The 14,229-nt window shown below is 41.4% G+C and overlaps 1 long non-coding RNA gene across 1 annotated transcript; it reads left to right on the top strand.

The window, feature by feature from the left end:
- The first annotated feature begins 9,508 nt into the window (after positions 1-9,508).
- LOC111439256 lies at positions 9,509-10,953 on the top strand. Its single transcript, XR_002709781.1, has 3 exons — positions 9,509-9,542; positions 9,639-9,718; positions 10,919-10,953. It is a non-coding gene; the product is annotated as an uncharacterized LOC111439256 (long non-coding RNA).
- The last annotated feature ends 3,276 nt before the right edge of the window (positions 10,954-14,229 follow it).

The raw sequence follows: 14,229 nt of genomic DNA, 5'->3' as shown, positions 1-14,229 counted from the left end.
TAGTGATCACATTGCATAGGACGCCCCCAAAGTGGGCCGCATCCATAGTGTCCCCAGAACAAAGTACTCAGCCTTATCCTTATACTATAGATCATTTTGACTATATACTTGAACTTGATTCACTCTTATGTCTCTACATATAGTTCAAGTAATCATACTATAGCAAGAGTGTTCTTAGTTTATTGGATTTAGATTAATGATCGTAAAGTTCACTTTATTCAATAAGAATCTTTACTGAATAAACAACAATAATAACTTTATTGAAAATAGAATATATTTTTTGTTTACAAACTATGAGTTTTAGAACATAAAACCCAACAGTGTCAACATCAAATATAACCATGCCGATCGTAAGGTCACTTACCTGGTTAGCTTAAGTCGTTGTCACGAATATATCCTTAATGAAAGTTGGATTCCGTCGTTATCCTTAATGAAAGTCCATTGAACTCCAAGTCAATCTATGTGAACCCATGACATCAGTTTCAAGTTTGAATTTCTATAAAATTGTTTCCCACGTTGTAATCCCCTCATCTGGGTTGATACTCTGTTTATTATCCGACCACCACACTTCTGCATCTTTTTGTAATACATACGTCGCACACACCACCTTATGTTCATCAGGGCATCTCATTGATTCAAAGGTCGTTTCCATGTTTGCGATCCACATCTGAGCCGTTGTGGGATCTTCCTTTAAACCGACAAATAGACAGGGGTTATACCGTCTGAAATCCTTTAACCAACTCGCACCTCTGCTCGATTGCAGGTTGTTGGCCGGTTGTATAGCTACTGCATCCACCGGTTGCGTGGCCGTCGCGTTGGCTGGATGCGTGGCCATTGCCGCGTCTTGTTGCGTAGCTAACAATGTGGCCTATTGTGTGGCCAGCATTGTTTGCATTGTTTTTTGGAGTTTAACCTTGTGGCGTGGTCTAACCCAGCCTGTGGTGCAGCTTGAGGGGGCGGTGCGTATTTAGGAGGGGGTATAGCTTGTGGGGGAGCTGCATTTTCATGAGGGGATACAGCTTGTGGGGGAGGTGCATTTTCAGGAGGTGGTACAATTTGTGGGGGAGGTGCATGTTTAGGAGGTGGTACAAACGCATAAGGTCCAGTAGTCGACCCTTCTTGGGAAGAGTTTCTTTCAGCTTCTCTTTTTCCCCCTCTCCTAATGGGAGGCCGTCCTCTCCCTCTCCTACCTCTTCTACGTCCTCTGTGCGACATGGTTCTAGAAACCAAGAAAATGATTCTAGCTAAGTGTATGATTTACTTTTAACATTCCCTATGTCCTACCATATAATTCATATAGAAGAAAACATAAATATCATAACGTAAAGACATGCATTAACACCAGATCACATCACAACACCAAAACATACAATATCATGTCATTCAACATTTAAAGCCAACCACATTAAATATATCACAAAAATTATACATCCCTCATACTACATAAGGTGTACCTGACAACGACGGGGCATCAGTAATTGGACCGTGGAACATGCCAAGCCTACTTTGTAGGCTAGTCTACAAAATCTATAACCTAGAGCTCTGATACCAACTGTAACGACCCTAACTTTTACCTATTTAATCTAAGGTCATTACTATACCTTGAAATGCGGAATTTACATTAATTAGGCCCTGATCATAAATGCGACTTACACTCGCCTTTTATTACCTTGTGAAAGAGAAAATGAATAAAAGGTAAAGAAAGGAAAAAGAACAATATTGAAATAAAGACAGCGGAACAAAATTGAAATGAATGTCTTACTCTACGCTAAGGTTTATCATGCAAATACAATTCAACCATTGCTAACCTATACTAATGATGCCAGCCGAATTCAACCTAGGCTACGAAATGGAAAAACAACTACCCTATGCATGTGCCACAGTCCCGGGGTGTATGATGCCGCCGTCGATGTCACATGAGTGCCTTGACCTTATCTGAAAAAGTAAAATAGCACGAGGCTTGAGTATTTCTAGAATACTCAGTAAGTGGCCCCCTATCGGGGTTATGCAACAAACACATGCAATGATATGATGAGACCTATCTTTCATTTCGTTTTCCCTACGGTGCTGTCCTAACGGGTAAACTTTGGACGTGTACCATATACTCTACACACAGTCCATACGTGCGAGTATGGACTCACCAGCTAGTTCACACACCGCTGGGCCACTTTCCTTATCCGGTGGGCATACTCTGGGAGCCCCTTATGCCGGAACCCATTAGAAATAGTAACCGTCACGGCAGCGTTATGCAAAGCATAACGGTCGTTGTCCTACCATTGGATGTACGCTTCCGTACCCTCGTGATGGGATAGGGGTATCCCCCCAGATGCATGAACACACATAATGCATGAGGTCCCAAAACTTTTCCATTTTCATTATCCTTTAATACAACCCCGCTAGCATTATGTACATATCATATCATTTTTCATATCGTTTCAAATATCGTTCATGATTCATGTCATATCGTTCTTACTTCTACCTGTCACGTTCCATGCTTACATGTTATTCTCATTGTAAATTTACGTATCATACATATTTCTATCGGGGTTATGTTTCCAGGCAGTTTACCTTATTTCATGTCATACAATTCATGCTGTTTACATTCATATATTCCATACAATCATGCCATAATCATTCAAGAACAACATAAGGTCACATGCATTACATAACACATCAGACTAAACAGCATACATAGCATACATTCACGTTCACATGATTACGTTCTTAAGCACAACAAACTATCATACGATTTAATGACACGTGCGTATCCACGGGCACGTGCCAACAAACAACAAGTAACACGTAACCTATGATGGGTGAGCCACTTACTTGATAGGCCTTAGCCGAAGTACTCCCTAAAATATAAACTTAAGCTCCTAGCTCCTCATAAACATTCCACGCTCCCGTTGGTGGTTGGTTCCTATTGGATCATTCGACACCTTCGTTAGTATTTCACAAACATAATTAATTTCCAACTTAAATTTGTAAAATACGACATTAAAATGATCTATTTTACCTTAAACGGGGTCAGAACTAAGTCTAGGAAGGTCGGAACGGTGACAAACGGACCGAAAAATAGGTTTCCCGAGCCGAATAAGCTGCTAGAGTCGAGAAGCCGTCGCCGAGCCGATTAAGCCGCCGGTGCCGAGGGGTGTCACGCTGCAAACGTGCCACATGGCACAACTAGAGGGCGACACGTGTGCAGCGGTCTTGGGTCGAGGTGCGGGTTGATGGGCCACTCGTGGGTTTTTGGGTCGTTCGTGGGTTATGGGCCGGCTTAGGCTGAAGGAACGTGTAGGTGGGCTAGGCTGTGCGTGTCGTGCGTTGGATTAGGCTTGTGGGTCTCGGGTTGGTTGGATTTTTTGCTTTTGGGTCGTGGCTATTGGGTTAGGCCGTAACTGGGCTTACGGGTTTGGGCTGAGGCGACTGGGCCACGAGAGTCGTCAGGTGTTGGGTTGACTTACGGTGGTTGGACTCGGTTCACGTCGCGGGATCTGGCCCTCGGGTCGGACTTCATCTTCTTCACCTGGTTGCCTGCTCTTATTTTCTAGCGACCTCTCTCTCTCCTTGTTAACGTCATTTCGACGTCCTTTTTCCTCCGTTCCCGAGTCTCTTTCTCCCTCTAATTCCATTTTTGGTATTGATTTGGTTCGCAAAGGCTTCACACTCCTTGATCTGGAAGGGTTCGAAAATCCAACGTAACGTCTCCCTTGTCGACGGTGTACGACGTGTAGGACTCATCTTAATCTACCCCTAATGTGTGTAAAAGGCTCTAGGATTACTTTTGTTGCATAAAATGAAGGTTTAGACGTTGATTTCGTAGGGTTTGGCCTCGCTGGAGTTTCGTCTGATTTTCTCTATCTTCTTCGTTTTCCCTTATTTTTTTTCTTCTTTGCAAGTGTAATGACCCGGGAAAGAAAGAAAAAAAAAATAAAAAAAACTCAGTCGCCGGAAAACCCACGAGTTTTCCGGCGACCGCCGAGTTTCGCGGAACCCACGCGAAACGACGGCCACAGCACGCCCAGCCCTAGCCCACGACACCCAGCACCATCAGGATACCTGCAAAGAGAGAAAAGACAGAAACTACGAGAGAGAGAGATTTTGGGAAAAAAAATCGGCGAGTGTCCAGTTTCTCCGACGAACCCTCAAACCACCCTCAAACAGACACCAAACGACCCGTTACCACCACGAGAAGGGTCCCTAACGAAAGCACGATAACTCAAGGTGCGTTCTATGCTTCTTCGTAAATGCCGTCGTCGGTAATCGAGGTCGAAAAATTGGATTTTTCTTAATCGTTCATAGATCTGTGGTTTTAGGAACCTTTAGGCCACAAGGCTTCCAGAAAAGAAAGAAGGACAACAAATAAAGAGAAAGAGGAAGAGAGAGGACCGAAATCGGCAACGGAAACGCCGTGATAAGATAAGGAATCAATACAAGGGGAATAAGATTCGGATTACCTTGTCGATCGAATATCTCAAGCCAAGAACACTTTGTTTGAGATTCGAATCACTCCAGAAGCAAGATCGATCATGTCTAGCTTCAATGATTCTTGTTGATCAAATATCTCAAACACTTGTTTGAGATTCGAATCACTCCACAAGCAAGATTGATCATGTCGAGCTTGAATGATTCTACATGCAATCTAAACTACATAGAATTGCAAAGAAACTTAGCCATCGGCTAAAGAAAAGCACAAATGCTTCTTTTGATATATCTTCTAAGTCTTATTACAAATACAACATAGATGGCTTTATATAGCCTCAAAATGAAAGGCATTCCAAAAGTTGTAACATTCACACTTTATGGCCATAATTAGCCATTATGTAAATGTAACCGAAATTAAATAAAAAGTCATAAAACACAATAACTCTAAATTATAACCCACCCAAAATTTACAACAATCAAACTTTATTCTTCTTCAATGTAGCATGAATTGAAACATCTTTTGATTATTTTGATAACCTTTTCTCCACATCTTCATTGAAGCATATTGTATGATTGATGTCTCTTGGTTCATATCATTCTCCACTTCTTCAAGAGGATTCGTCCTCGAATCTATTTGTGAAACTTTGCTGCAAAAAATAAGTTATGGAAATACGAAGGACCTCACAACACTCTCTCACGTGTATACACTCAAGGAATTTTAGGCCACTCTGTTTGCACTCATTTACACAAATGAAGCTCTCATTCTCACCTCTCAAAATTTTAAATAGAGCAAAGATTGAATTTTGATTACTTTGGGTCGATTAAAAACTAAAAAGATGAAAATAAATAAAAAAAATTGAGAAGAAACGCAAAGGAAACATATATCCGATCTTGAGCCTGAAGCTCTGATACCAAATGATAAGATAAGGAATCAATACAAGGGGAATAAGATTCGGATTACCTTGTCGATCGAATATCTCAAGCCAAGAACACTTTGTTTGAGATTCGAATCACTCCAGAAGCAAGATCGATCATGTCTAGCTTCAATGATTCTTGTTGATCAAATATCTCAAACACTTGTTTGAGATTCGAATCACTCCACAAGCAAGATTGATCATGTCGAGCTTGAATGATTCTACATGCAATCTAAACTACATAGAATTGCAAAGAAACTTAGCCATCGGCTAAAGAAAAGCACAAATGCTTCTTTTGATATATCTTCTAAGTCTTATTACAAATACAACATAGATGGCTTTATATAGCCTCAAAATGAAAGGCATTCCAAAAGTTGTAACATTCACACTTTATGGCCATAATTAGCCATTATGTAAATGTAACCGAAATTAAATAAAAAGTCATAAAACACAATAACTCTAAATTATAACCCACCCAAAATTTACAACAATCAAACTTTATTCTTCTTCAATGTAGCATGAATTGAAACATCTTTTGATTATTTTGATAACCTTTTCTCCACATCTTCATTGAAGCATATTGTATGATTGATGTCTCTTGGTTCATATCACGCCGCAAAAAGGAGAGAGAGAAAGCTTGCCACAAAATCGACCGAAGTCGGGTAAGGAAGACGAGACCCACGGATCCGGGTCAACCTGAACCCAGAACCCGAGAGGGTCAGCCCATTCTTTCCTCGGCCTCTGCCTTCGGACCAGCCCAACTGCAGCGGCCCAAACCTCAGACCAGCCCAGAAGTTACGGTTCAATTGAACCAACCCGAGACCAGACCCACGGTCCAATCAAGCCGGCCTGCAACCCAAAATAAAAAAACTTTCGGCCAAGTCAATAAGCCGAGGCTCAACTGTAGTCTTGGCCCAGTAGCCTCCGCAGCCCGCGACCCGAACCGAACTGCGACCTGCGCTTCGACCCGACACTACTGCGCGATGTGGCTCACTCTGCTGCTGCCACGTGTCACATAGCGACGCAGGCGGTCCCTCGGCTCGGCTCGGGCTCCCTCCAACGATGCTCCGGTGGCTTCCAGCAGTTGTTCGGCTCGGCTCACCTGTTTTCAGCCCGGTTTCCACTGTTCCAACCCTCCCGGATTTGTTTTCAGCCTCGATTAAGGTATCCGAGGCCGTTTTAGAGCCGTATTTCACATTTATTAAATTATAGGTAAATCAATTGTGAAATACTAACGGAAAGTGGTGAACGGTGTGATAGGAAACAAACTCCGACGACGTAGGAAGCAGCTCTCACGGAACGGGAGCTTACGTTTAGCTATTTAGGGAGTACTTTGGCCAAGGCCAACCAAGTAAGTGGCCTTACTATAGGATAAGCTAAATAAATTGTATGAGTTATGATGATGTGTGGATTATGATGCTCGATGATATGTGCAGTATATACATATTTTGTTGAGTGACGCTTGATATGTTTGACGCACGTTGTGGCATTATGATGAGCATGATGATTGCATGATTTTTACCTTAATATGATGATGTTTTCCATATTGAGCATGCTAGATGATGATGAGTGCCATATTGCATCATGACGTTAGATCGACGTAGGACACAACCCTAAGAGCATGAAAATGATATTAATATAAATATCCATGAGTATGCGTTACCTAGAGTAACAAAGAGATGAGACTAGAGAGTTGTGTCAGAAGAGACATTACGATGGATTTAGAGGGACCTCATGCATTTTGTATGTTCATAAGCATAGGGCTACTTTCCCTAGAGATGATGAGTGCGGACGCGCACCTTATAATGAGCGCGAATGCGCACAGGTGCGAAAGCACACAGATGAGGGTGTTCATGAGGCGCATGACACTATGGGGTTCCACTGACCTCCGAACGTCGCTACAGATTAGCTTGACCAAAGGGTCCAGGGGGTATGCGAGCACCCTGGGGACTCACACTCGCACATGTGAGTCGTGTGTAGGGAAGTACTACACATCCAATTTGTCTGAGACTGAAGGCCACCTCTAAGATGATTAGAGATAGGTCCCTATTCATGATTGCATGTGTTTGCATTAGCATGACCCCTATAGTGGAGTCACTTACTGAGTATTTCTCGAAATACTCAGGCCGTGTGCCATATTGTTTTCCAGGTAAAGGCAAGGCTCCCATGTACGGTTGACGGTGGCATCGTGATCAGAGACTGTGGCGCATGCATAAGATAGTTGCATATTTAAAATTCCTAGTCTTGGTTAGGATAGGGCGTTTGCATTTCATTCATTTATATTAATTAATTTGTAATCGTTTTATTTTATCTTTTGAACTCAAGCACGATGTTTGAAACACGTAAGTTCGGCAATGTTTTCCAATGTTTAAATGAATTCTGAAGTTTTAAATTTTTCCGCTAATAAAGATGAGCATTCTTAGATTTTTATTCTGCATTAGAGATGAGCATGAGACGTTAGTGGCGACTCTAGATATGTAGAAATTTAGGGTCGTTATAGCAGGTGTCTTTGGGTGGCTCTAGGTCGGGATCGAGTTTCCTTGGTGACCGAGACTTTGACCGCCCTTTGTGGGTCGTATGTGAATGAAAACTCCAGCGTTCACCGAAGTTTTTCGATCCTGCCGACGACTTCGTTATTTTTTTATTTTTTTCTAATCTGTTACATTATCTACCCCTAAAAAGAACTTTCTTCCTCGAAAGTCTCAAACTCCTAGATCAACTCAGGATTTTTTTCCTTTATTTCCTCCTCTCGTTCCCACGTAGCTTCCTCGATTTGTGGTTACGCCACAATACCTTAATGAAACCTATGTTTCTATTACGTAAGACTTTCATTTCTCGGGATAGGATTTTAATCGGTTTCTCCTGATAACTTAAAGTTTCCTCGATTTCGAGAGGTTTACAGTCTATTACGTGCATAGGGTCTGCAATATATTTCCTTAACATGGACACATGAAACACATTGTGTACGCTCGAGAGGGAAGGATGTAAAGCAAGTTTGTAAGCTACTGAACCTATTCTTTCTAAAATTTTGAACGGTCCCATAAATCAGGGGCTTAGCTTCCCCTTTCGTCTGTATCTAAGAATACCTTTCATAGGAGCTACTTTTAGGAACACTAGGTCTCCCTCTTTGAACTCTAAGTTCCTACGCCTAACATCGGCGTAGCTCTTTTACCTACTCTATACGGTGCGCATCCTTACTCTAATTTTCTGTACTGCCTCGTTGGTGATGCCGACAAGCTCGAGTCCTACTAGTTCCCGTTCTCCTACTTCGTCCCAGCACAATGGGGATCTACACCGTTTTCCATACAATGCTTCAAAGGGTGCCATCCGGATGGTTGCTTGGAAACTGTTGTTGTAAGAGAATTCCATTAAGTGTAGTTTAGTGTCCCAACTCCCTATGAAATCCATAACACATGCCCGAAGCCTGTCTTCCAGGATATGGTTTAATCGTTCCAAACGAAGGGTACACCTTTTTCTGTCAATTGGGTGAGAAGCGTGGCTATTCTAGCAAAGTCTTGAACAACCCTTCGATACTAACCAGCCAATCCCAAAAAACTTCGTATCTCGGTGACCGTAGTTGGGCGTTTCCATTTTGTGACAGCTTCTATCTTGTTGGGATCTACTAAGATTCCGTCTTTAGACACTACGTGCCCCAAAAATGAAACCTGTCGTAGCCAAAATTCACACTTGGAGAATTTGGCATACAACTTTTTCTCCCTTAAGATAGTTAGGGCTTTGCGAAGGTGCTCTTGGTGTTCTAGGTCCGTTTTCAAGTATATGAGGATGTCATCTATGAACACGATCAGAAACGAGTCTAAGCACTCCTTAAGTACTTGGAAGATAAAAAAAATCGGAAGAAAATAGATCGAAATGTGAAAGAGGCTAACATTGGAAAATTGAAAACACACAGGGAGAGAGGGAGGAGACGTCGCCACGCGTCGACCAGCGTACAGAGGAGCGCAGCGGAACCAGTGATCAACACATGGCGATCACCGACTGATGAAGCGCATCCTCACCCGGCAGTAGACACGCGTTAGGCACACAGATCCAAGCCGGCACGACCCGACACTGCATGCGAACCGCTCCATCTGTAAACCACCCCGACCAGGCGCCTCTGACCCGCGACTACTTGGGAAGTCACGCGTGGGCACGCGCGTGTAGGATCTGTGCGTAGAAACCCTCTAGGGTGCGTGTGACACGCGTGTAGGCGCGCGAGTCACTGTTTTTCTTTTTGTTCGGTCTTTGTTTGCTTGTTTTCTTACCCGATTATGATACTGACCCTATTATTATGTGAATTAGGACCTGTCAAGAAAATTACAGAATTTTTGGAATCCTTTCCGTCAAGAAAACTTGAAGTCGGGAAGGCAGGCGTCAACCAAGTAAGTAGCCATTTGGATTCCCACGAGCAGTACTTGTAGGAACAAGCATGCTTGCTACCACCCATGAACTTAGCTAGCCGGACCTAGCATATTAGTATGGAAACTGCGAAAATGAAATGATTAAGGAAAGCTAGATATGAAATGTTTATTAAATCTGTTTTGATTGAGATTTTGATGAAGTATGTATGCATGAGGAGGATGGGAAACTTGCGAAATCTGCGCTCCGGGTGAAGATGGACATTATCTTCCCGTTGAGCATGTTTGTTAATATTGCATGAATTGTTGCGTGTGAACTCCTGTGCATGATGATTGCTTGTGTTATCTTTCTTGTTGAATAGGAAGGAATTATGAGCTAGAGTAGGGTGCTTGTGTTTAAGTAGGCTAGACGAGATCCTAGATTGGAACACCTCTAGAACACCTTGCATATAGACCTGCGAAATGACTACTGGCAGATCTAGAGCCCAGAATTCCAAACCCGATAGGTTTGTGAGACCAGGCACGAGAATCCTAGAGATGCATGAATCCAAGTCTAAGCCACCAAGTTCCACCCTAGAAAGGATAGTAGGACACCACGGTAACTGTAGGTAGCCCGCTAGAGTTAAGCAATGTGGGTAGTGTCATCAGAACCTCCACTTCCCTCTCTACTCTGATACCGCACCATCGAGACAGAGCTCCGGTACGAAGATCGTTGAGCTTGGCAGATCCGGATAGGGAAGTGTGATAGGTGCCCAAACCTAGTGGTGATAGCTAAGGGGTCTTCTGAACAGGACTCCTGGGGCATAGAAATCCGTTCTTGAGCGAGGGACGTGGAGCCACGTAGGATGACTTAGTAACTGACCGGCACACAGGGGGTCGCACCCTGAATTTAGTGGATGTATGGTCCCGTGAGAGGGTTGTCAGCTACCTCTACAGATGACGTTCAGATAGAGTCACGTATTCAGATCCAGCCATACGATCCCCTCAGATTTACTTATGAGGCCGTGCCTTACCTTAGGACATTAACCATTTCACTACATATGATGGGCAAGCTTTCTAAGATACAGAAAAGAGAGTTGTAGCTTAGATCACTCTCCTTCTCCTTAGAAACCTGAGAAAGACCATGGATACCTACCAAGAGAAGGATGCGAAAAGAGCCTACAAGTTGGCTACTTACTGAGTATTTTTATACTCATTCCTTTCTACTCTTTTTTTTTTTCTTAGGTGAGTGATGCCATGGTTCGAGGCGGAAATGCGTGTTGAATCTTAATGCACAGAGGAGTGTCCCGGGGGCATCTAGGAGTCTGTGCATATTTTAGTTTAGATCTGTCATGCATTGTTTTGTAAACCATTTACATACTTTTCATAAAACTCATATGCTACTCGAAAGCCTTGTTTGGATTTCAAACTTTCTACATAATTGCTAAAGTTTTTTTTTTTTTTTTTGTAATTTCGTCTTGTCCATTTGCTTTTACATGATTTCATTGCATAGTCTGTTGGTCCAGCCCTTGATTTTGAGATTCAAATTTCGGTTGTGACAGTTTGGTATGAGAGCATGGTTTTAGGTCCTGTAGACATTAGGTTGTAGAGTCTAGTATCTCTGTGGCTTAAGTTTCGACACGCCCGCCGTGACCTGGTAAGTTCTTTGATAATTGGGAAGTAGAAAGACTTAAGTTATATGTTGCGAGATCTAAGACGAGGATTAAAAAGAATAAGGAATGTGCTTCTTTTGAATTAGACACAATGAGAACGTAGTATTGACTCTCACTCCCCGTCTGTTGACAGATAATGGCACCTAAGAGAAGAGGGGATTATCTTGGGCCTGGCCCTAGGAGGGGCAGGAGAATGGTCGAAGAGGACCCAAGTTTCCCTATTCAAAAGTTTAATTTTATAATGACCAAGCAATAACAACATACACAATCAACGACATTTCATTTTCTTATCTTACGCAAGACATACCTGACGGAGACGGGGCACTGACGATAGGACCATGGAACATGCCAAGCCTACATCGTAGGCTAGTCTACAAGATCTATAACCTGGCTCTGATACCAACTGTAACGACCCGAAATTTTCTACTTAATTTAAGGTCGCTACTGTATACGTACCATAAACATTGAATGCGGAAGACTTCATTTAAATTCCATAAAACATAACCTTTAACTTAAAACACAGCCATGGACTTACGTGTTTCGAAGACATCTTTAAAACGACACAACAAAAGACTCGAAATAAAATAAATAAGCGTTTAAGTTTAAAACATCCTATTCTATCCTAAGTCTAAGAAAATAAATGTCACTATCCTATGCATGTGCCATGATCTCGAGTTGTGATGTCGTCGTCAGCTGTACAGGAATGCCTTGCCTTAAGCTGAAAAATGTAGTAGCACATGGCTTGAGTATTTAAAGAAATACTCAGTAAGTGACCCCACTATTAGGGTTAAATGCAACAATCACATGTAATGAAATGATGAGACCTATCTTTCGTTTCATTTCATTTCGTTTCGCTTCGGTGTAATCCTAACAGGTAATTGTGGACGTGTACCATATACTCTACATGCAGCCCATACGTGCGAGTATGGGCTCACCAGCTAATTCGCACACTGCTGGGCCACTGTCCCTAGCCAGTGGGCATGCTCTGGGAGCCTTTATATTGGGACCTGTTAAAACTAGAATCGTCACGACAACGCTATGCAAAGCATAACGATCGTTGTTCTGCCATTGGATGTACGCATCCGTACCCTCGTGATGGGATAGGGATATCCCCCCAAATGTATGAGCACACAATATGCATGAGGTCCCACTAGTCCTACAGTTATCATTAATATTAATGAACATAACCCCTGTCACGTTTTCATGCTTACATGTCATTCTCATTCTCATTTCTTTACATGTTATACATATTCCTAACGGGGTTATGTTTCATGCAATTTACCATATTTCATGCCATACAATTCATGCAGTTACATTCAAATATTCATACAAACAAGTCATAATCGTTCAAGGACCACACATTGTTTAATGCATTACATATCACATCAAACTAAAAGCATACATTCACGTTCACATAACTACGTACTTAAGCACAATAATCTAGCATACGATGCATCATATCATAAACAAGTCATAACGTAAACACTTCATAGTCATATCGTTCTCTAACTTACCATAACTTTAACGTTCTTATACCTATCACGGACATATCATTATGTAACGTACCTTAGTCATATCATCACCAGAACGTATCCTAACACCATCGTTCTATCAATCTATCACACACCTATCCCATTCTACCCATAACCTAACCGTATTCTTTCATCAATTTCTCCTATCCATAGCACTCCGGTATGTAACCTAAGCTTAACGTTTCATGAACGTATCTTACTCCTATCTTTACATTTCGTTTTGTGCATCCTTCTCGTATCCTATCTCAAACATCTCCTAGAGCCCATCGTACCATAATTATTATCATACAATCCACATATTATAACATAACATAACATATAGGAACCATATCGATCCACAAACAATTCACACATATCAATATATATTGACACGTGCAGAACCACAGGGCACGTGTCAACATAAAAAATAACCATGCCGATAGTAAGCTCACTTACCTGGCCAGCTTAAGTCGTTGTCACGAATATATCTTTAATTAAAGTTCGATTCCGTCCTTTGAAATCCGAGTCAACCTATATGAGCCCATGACATTAGTTTCAGGTTTGAACTCTACAACATTATTTCTCTAATTTACATTGGTCCATTGTTAAAAGTCTGAAATGTTATATATCTATAATTATATTTTTATTAAAAATCTTATTTTTCATACTGTTGTATAAGAAAGTAGATACAGCATTTTCAAGTTAGTCTGGGTTTTACTACTCTCTGTAAACTCTCTGTATTTACCCTTTGTGTTTACCTTTTTCCCACGTATTTAGTTTGTGGTTTTTAATTCCCTAATCTTCCTTTTTTTTATCTGTTTCCTTTTAATTCTGTTGTCATGCCTTCCAAATTTACAGTGATCTCTGTTTCTAAATCTTTCCTTATCTGAGTGTTTCCTACACAAAAGTTTTCATAAATTAAATTAGCAAGAAACAATTTCATAAATTTGGATATACATAAAATAATATGGTCTCGTTGAATAGTTTGACAAGGTGCAACATCTTTGTTTACCTAAATCGTTGTTTTTCGACTTGCAATGGGCCAATAGAGGTACGTCTTGATAATTAAGAATCGTCACCTTCCAATGCGTTCCCGGTGGCATGAGTGCAAAACAAGTGAAAACATTAGAAGTTGATGCAAAAGTAATCAACAAAATCATATAGAGATTATTCATAGCCTTCATTTTTTATTGACTTCCAATTTGTTTGTGTTCGATTTTGGATCCTTTTGAACCATATATATATATAATCATTGCGCTACAACAAATATTAGTTTTTTAACAACTTTTAAAGATAGATTTTTATGTTAAACGCTGTTGGAAGGAAAGCGGAAAAAAGTGAATGGATATTGAGCGTGTTCGTTTGTTAGGTT

Source organism: Cucurbita moschata, unplaced genomic scaffold (genome assembly GCF_002738365.1).
Source record: "Cucurbita moschata cultivar Rifu unplaced genomic scaffold, Cmos_1.0 Cmo_Scf00088, whole genome shotgun sequence".
In the NCBI taxonomy this organism is placed as follows: domain Eukaryota; kingdom Viridiplantae; phylum Streptophyta; class Magnoliopsida; order Cucurbitales; family Cucurbitaceae; genus Cucurbita; species Cucurbita moschata.
Note: the sequence above shows the minus strand (reverse complement) of the source record. Positions and strands in the feature narration are given on the sequence as shown.